Here is a 7,095-nt window from a genome sequence, read left to right as displayed (position 1 = left end):
TTGCGGGGGAAGTGGTTTGCTTTTCTCGGTTTTGAGGGTAATTGGTAGGTTGGCTTATTGCATTTTGTGGTGGTCTTAGAGGATTGAAATTTTGAGGTAAAGTTTTGGGTACAATGGTGGTGGAAGTGTCTTGGTCGTGCCCAGTTAAGGAAACATTGAGTTGAGGAGTAGAAGCATGAGAACTCTTTTGACTCTCCAAATGATCCAACTTCTCACCAAATGTTGTCACTTACGCTTGCATTTTTACCATGCTTCGGTTGAGAGTTTCAATCCCGGCCAAGCTAGCACTAAGAACATTGTTATCCATTGTAGCCAAGAATTTACCTACAAAACAACAAACAAGTTAGTTGTACAAAGAATGGTCCTCACACTCTCTTTTTGTATTTTTTTGTCTATCAGATTTCTCACTTTTGATCTCACAAGTGTGGTAAGTTTTTTTGTACTCCGTGAGACATTGAGAGGTGGACCAAGTATTACAATTACTCAACAAGACTAAGACACACAAAGAAACGTAGACACGAAGAACAGTTTTCAAAACTAACTCATAATCTTGTAAATGGTCACTAGCTTGTAAGTTAGTATTGGAATCAACAAACAAAATTAAGGACTCAACAAAATGAAACTGAGAGATCAAAATTTGAGCTTCAAATATGTTACGTGAACAGTAAAAGTGATAATGTGGCATCCCACTATTGGTCAATGTTTTGGCGCTATTTTATTCACCAATTTGAAGTCTTGATCACTTTACAATTTGAAATGGTGAACTTTGGTTAATGGAGGGAAGACTACAAGTCTTGGAACTCTTTTCAATTTTCAAACACAAGTGTTGACTTGACTAGTACCATTCCCACGAAACAAGGCCCTTGAAATAAGGAAAAGTGATTGTCAATTCTGAAGTGATGTGTTCAAGTCCCTTCACCAACAAACTTTACAACTTTATCTTACACCTTTTTGGATCTATTTTACACTTTTTTAGTGCTCAAGATATGAGATGAGGTGAAGAACAACAAGATCACAATAAAAACTTCTTCAGGAACAACACCAACAACACAACCAACATCCTCTCACTCTTCAACAACAAGTCATAACACACGACCAACTTCAAATCACAACACACAACCACTTCAAATTCACAACAACAACATTAGCAACATAAGCTCAAGTTTAGATTGACTCAAAGTGTTAGCGAGAACAAAACTAACACTACTAACACACAAGACAAGTGAAATACTTCTAGACCTAGACTCAGGAACAAATCTAGGCCAAGAACACCACAAGAACACAATTTCGGCCAAGACAACAACAATGGATAGATTGCTATTTTTTGAAATTTTTAGTTTTCAACAATTTTTATTTTATTTTCAAGTTTACGAGCCCAAGATTGATCTTATGGGAATAAGATCAAGCTATTCTTTGATACCAAATGATATGATACAAACTTGATATGTATCAAAAATGCCCAAAACAGTCCACAAATGCTAGACAAAACCTAGAGTCCTTTTGAGACCTTGTTCGGCCAACAACAATAACAATAAGAATACAAGATACAAGGTGAATATTACACCAAAAACAACAACATAACGAGAAGGACAAGATGATAACAATAATGTGATAGCAATAACATTAACACGTCTTCACTAGAAAACAAGAACAAATGGATACAAGTTACAAATACTAACAAGATTACAATAAGATAAAAGGATAGATAGGTAGATAGATAGATAGATAGATAGATAGATAGACTACATGAAGGCATAATCTTAAGAACCCAATAGATTATTCCACTCTTGGACCCTTAACACTATACACAAAAATTCACTTGTATCTTACGTGACACAAGATCGGATTCTGCCACTCAAGCATTGATGTTTCCAAGAAAAATGCAAGACAAGTGATTCCATACTTGTTCTAGCCCTAGTTACAGTTTGGACTCTCTCTCTCCCTAGGAGATGTGTTCAATATTCAACATTATATAACCAATGAAATAAACCCAAAGATGTTCTATTTATACTACATTACAATAATAGACAAAATGACAAAAGTGCCTTTCTAATGAAAGGTCTCTAAAAATTGCCCATTGAATGCACCATAGGGACGCTTTTTGGGCCTCATTCACACTTAAACTTATGCACTATTTAGGTGGTCTTAAAAGTTCTCAAAAAGTGTCCATGACCATGATCGTACTTGTATCAGAGAGTAATTATTATCCCATGAGTAGTTGTGTTAACTCTGCCACTTGTGGTTGTATGTATTATCATAATTCAAATCATCCTTCTGTGCATTTCCCATGAAGTTCATCGACCCAAATTTTCTCCACATGAATCTGTAGAATGATCACTAATACCACAAATCTCACACTAAGATGGGTTCTGCTGAACTATATTTACCTGATCCTAAGGTTGGTTCACACCCAACTTCATAAACTATGACATCATTTGGTTTTGCAAGGCTGATAGTTGAAAGGCCATTTTTGTGACACTATCTACTTCAATAATCCTAACATGCTTCTTCATTTCACTTTTGGACATATAACCCTGCCATTTGGGATAGCCTTGTGCAATTTGATTCAACAAAGTGAATAACTCATCATATGTTTTATCCAAATCTTGACCATTTGCAACTGTGTGTAGCAAATTTTTATGTCATTGTCATAATCTTCAAAAAAAATATGAGCCAATATCTCATTCATTTTTTGATGGTGAAGGAAGTCCCTGGGTAGAGATTTGAACCTCTTTGAAGCATGATATAAGTTTTCATCTAGATTCTGCTTAAAACTTAGTATCTCACTTCTCAACCTTGTTGTCTTTCAAGATGGGAAGAATCAAATGAGGAACAACTTTCCCTGATCATTCCATTTAGTGATGGAGTTTAAAGGTTCTACCTTTAAGCATTTCTATACTTCCCCTAAAAGTGAGAAGGGGAAGAGAGTGAGCTTACATAGCTATTGGAGACTCCAGTGGGGATGAAAGTATCACTTATCTCCAAGAAGTTCTGTAGATCAACTTGAGGATCCTCATATGATAGGTATGTGAATCACCCATTATTGTGCAATAGTTGCACCATGCTTTGTTTAAGCTCAAATCACCTTCAGGTTTTGGTTCGCGAATAATGGAGATAACATTGGTTGTGAGTAGGACTACCACTTTGAGTACTGTACTGGGGGTTGGTTGATCTTTAGCCATTGGGTCAAGAATTGTTTCTTCTTGATTAATTTGAGGTATCCAATAGAGAAGTACTACTTCCCTCCTCAGTTAATGTAAGCATCACTCAGGTTCAGGATATAGGTCGACCAAATCCCTTTCCCTTGCCAGCTTACTTAGGTTTCAAACCTGTACCTGTAAATTCAGAATCTATGATAAAGTTGTTATCACTTAAGAAACCAAATAGCAAAACTAAAATTAAGACAGTTGCTAATTTTTAAGTCCCAGGCAACGGCGCCAAAAGCTTGTTGCGTCCTCGTGCACATGCAAGTGTGCGTCGTCACCTAAATAGTAAAGTGGCCTTTAAAATCCAAACATTGATCCCATAGGTACTTGGCTTAACAACAATTCAATTCTAGCTTCACTACTATGATTAAACAAGTGTGAATGTAACCAATAACATTTGAAATTTGGCAATTAAAAGTAACCGTAAACAATACAATAATGTAAAGTGTTGGAGACAATAATGGGGAGAATTCAGGGTCAAGGAACTAAGAATAATCCTACTTAGCCATACAATATCATTAGTTTAGTTGATTACCTTTGTTGTTGATTCACAGGGTTGATAGCATGACTATGGTCTTTCGAGCCTCTAATCTTCTATCTAACTTAGCCCCACAACTACATCGTTGAGTGGGGATGCGAGAACTAAGTTAAACTCATTTATATTTAATCCCGTAAATAGGGAGAATTAGGTATATTCCTATCCTAAACGCAAATCTTAACTTCAATCCCTTGAATGTATAAGATCCCACTCCATATATCCCATGATCTAGTATATTGTTCCTTCTTTCGGACTTATAATAGAAATATAAGTTTATCCTAAGCGTCGCAAATCCATAGAATAGTAAGAATAAGGATATATGAACAACCAAACAATGATAATTAACTAAAAAAAAACTTTATTGAAAGCATAAGCAATGATATTCTTGGCCTCAACCCTAGATATGGGTGTTTAGCCACTCATGGATTAACAACGAATCACAATTAAGAAATTCATGTATAAAAAACAAAAGTAAACTAAAAAGGATTAAGAAAACTAATAGAATCCTCCTCAAGTGTATTTCAAGCCCCAAAAGTCGTCCAAGATGTGTACAACAAGATAGAAGTAATCTATTTACACAAGGACAAAAGCTAGCTATTTTGTGACCTTGGGCGTATCACACTAGTGTTGCTCCGTATTTTGGGGTGTGGGATGCCCATTATTGAGATGAACACTATTTTGAACACATTTGTTTTATGTTTAAGGGAGTGGCACACCCTTACCTCAATGGTCCAAGGGCATGTGTCATGACCTGATTTACGAGTCATAATGGCAACTACTCTAACCCGCCAGTAGGTAAGCCAAATTGTAATCCGAGCCTAGACAAAATTGTTTAACTTGGTAGAAAATGCCCAGAAGGTTAAAAACAACAATTGCAACTTTTAAATAAAGTAGGGTATAAGGAATAGATATAAGATAACCAATACATAGATCCCATTCCACGACCTGGTAGAGCCAGTACAAGAGCAACTATAAATACAACCTAAGTATCTAAAATAGTCAATACAGTGTCTTAAAACTAAAGACTAGACATAAATAAACTAGAGGGAAATGGGAAAATCTGACTTCGGGAGCTCACCTTATCTCCAGAAATCAGTATAGCATAAACGTCGATCAACAATGATAACTAGTACTCAGATCTGCACCAAAAAGGTACGAAAGTGTAGTATGAGTACCAAAACCACGGGTTCTCAGTAGGCATCATCGACTAATTGAGCTAAATCATGATACAAGTATGATAAAATGCAAGATAATGTAACTACGTCATGATAAAGAGGTGAACCTAATAACCACTCCAACATTGTGGCGCATTATTAAATAAGCAAAGCAGAATAACAACACAACATAACATAAAGCATCAACACATATAACCATAAATACAAAATTGGCCCCAATAAGTCAATTAGTGCGTAAAAGTAAATAGCCCATCGCAAGCCCCCATAATCCTGGAAGGTATACACAACATAGTATAACCCGCCACCATCATTAATCAACTCTCCTAACATAACTAGAACTCTTCCATGCCATGACACACCATATCTATTATTTACCCAGTAACCATCATTTATCAGATAACCGCCAATTATCAATTAATCATTATTTATCAACTAATCATGATATCACTAGAATTCATTCATATCATGCCATGTCATAACTATTTCCTGATTTCTAGACTTAGCTAAAATCACTACTATCAATCTCACACCCTAATATCATCATATTATAATAAGTATATCATGATAGTATAATGTGTATATTCGGACTTGAACTAGTAAGTAAAATCATCATAAATATTATCATTGGTATCATTCTCCATATCATCACCAACTTCATCAATTATCGTCATCAATATCATAGCCATCCTCCGGACTTACACTAGGTATAAATAATTGTTATCATCATCATTATCCGGACTTAAATCGTTATTTGTATAATTCATAGCATAATCAATATTTGGACTTGTACCAGTAAACATATCATCATTACCATGGTCAATATCATAATTATTAGAATATTCAATAGCATAACCGCTAGCATAGCTATTTAGCATGATCACTAATCATAATCGAGGCCTGATCTATAGCATAATCAATAGCAGAATTGCTAAAATAATCATTAAGCATGGACATTAACATAACTAATAGAATGATCACTATCATAGTCAATAGAAATGGTCACTATCTTGTTCAATGGCATATTCAATGTCTCGATGAATAGCCCACTCAATAGCTCATCATTAGCTTCATCAATAACTTATTCACAACCATCAAGTACCAAGGCATCTAAATATCATCGCAATAAACATTTCCTAGATGTACAAAAGTGTATAAAAGGTCTTCAATAATTAACACGTCTCGGCCTAAGGTGGGTCTAAGAGCCCATTTCAAAATCACCAAAATCCTTTACCAAGCAACGTCTACCCCGGACTAGGCTAAGGTATCTAGATCGACTATTAGATGTTGAATAAGCCATAAGTAGCCCTAGGATAACAGTTTCTCCCAATAGAGAGCAACTAAGTCAATTCAACCCAAGGTAATGACAACTAGGGTAAGTTCCACCCTTAACTCAAGTAACTGAGGCAATCTCCTCATTACTTGAGTAACTAAGGCATTTCTATCCTAAACAAGAGCCTACGAGGTCAACTTCACCTAAGGTAAGGTTAACTAGGCTAATTATGCCCAAAGACAGTATCCAAAATAGACTAAACAGTCCAACTGATCCCAAGTATTGGAATTTATCAAACTAACACCTAAAACTCTTCCCAAATCTAACATAATATCATAAATATACGATGAACTAGCTCAATCTAACAAGGGGTAAAACCTAGCCTACCTAGATACTGAAGAAAGCTTAAAAGATTTGCTAAATCACCATTTTTTCCTTTCGAGAAGCTTCCAAAAGATGCCAATTTATTAAAATCACATTCTACTCATCAATACAAGAATAACGATACCCATATTGCACCATTGTGCTTCAGGTCCAAAAATCATATTAAAATCCCATATGGGTCCTATTTATGGAAAATCACATTTTGGAAACCAACCCAATGTTCCCTCTCAAGAGTCATTACCCTAAAAAAGGAGTGAAATTTAAGCTAATTTGGGGCTAGAATCAAACGTCCAAGGTTCTAGGGATTTTGAATAAAAAAGGGAAAATCCACCATGAAAATGGTGAAATCTTACAACAAATCGAAGGAAAATCATGAAAACAAGCATTAGCCAAGCTCCTAAATAACCCACAAGCTTCAATTTCAAGATATCTCACTATTTAGAGTTTTAGCCCTCTTGGAATGGATGAAGAATGGGGAAAATTGGGCTAAAAGGGTTTATTTATACCTATCCCGGGTGCTCG

The sequence above is a fragment of the Capsicum annuum genome, chromosome 4 (genome assembly GCF_002878395.1).
Source record: "Capsicum annuum cultivar UCD-10X-F1 chromosome 4, UCD10Xv1.1, whole genome shotgun sequence".
Taxonomy (NCBI): domain Eukaryota; kingdom Viridiplantae; phylum Streptophyta; class Magnoliopsida; order Solanales; family Solanaceae; genus Capsicum; species Capsicum annuum.
The sequence above is the reverse complement of the archived record's forward strand: the minus strand, read 5'-3'. Positions refer to the sequence as shown.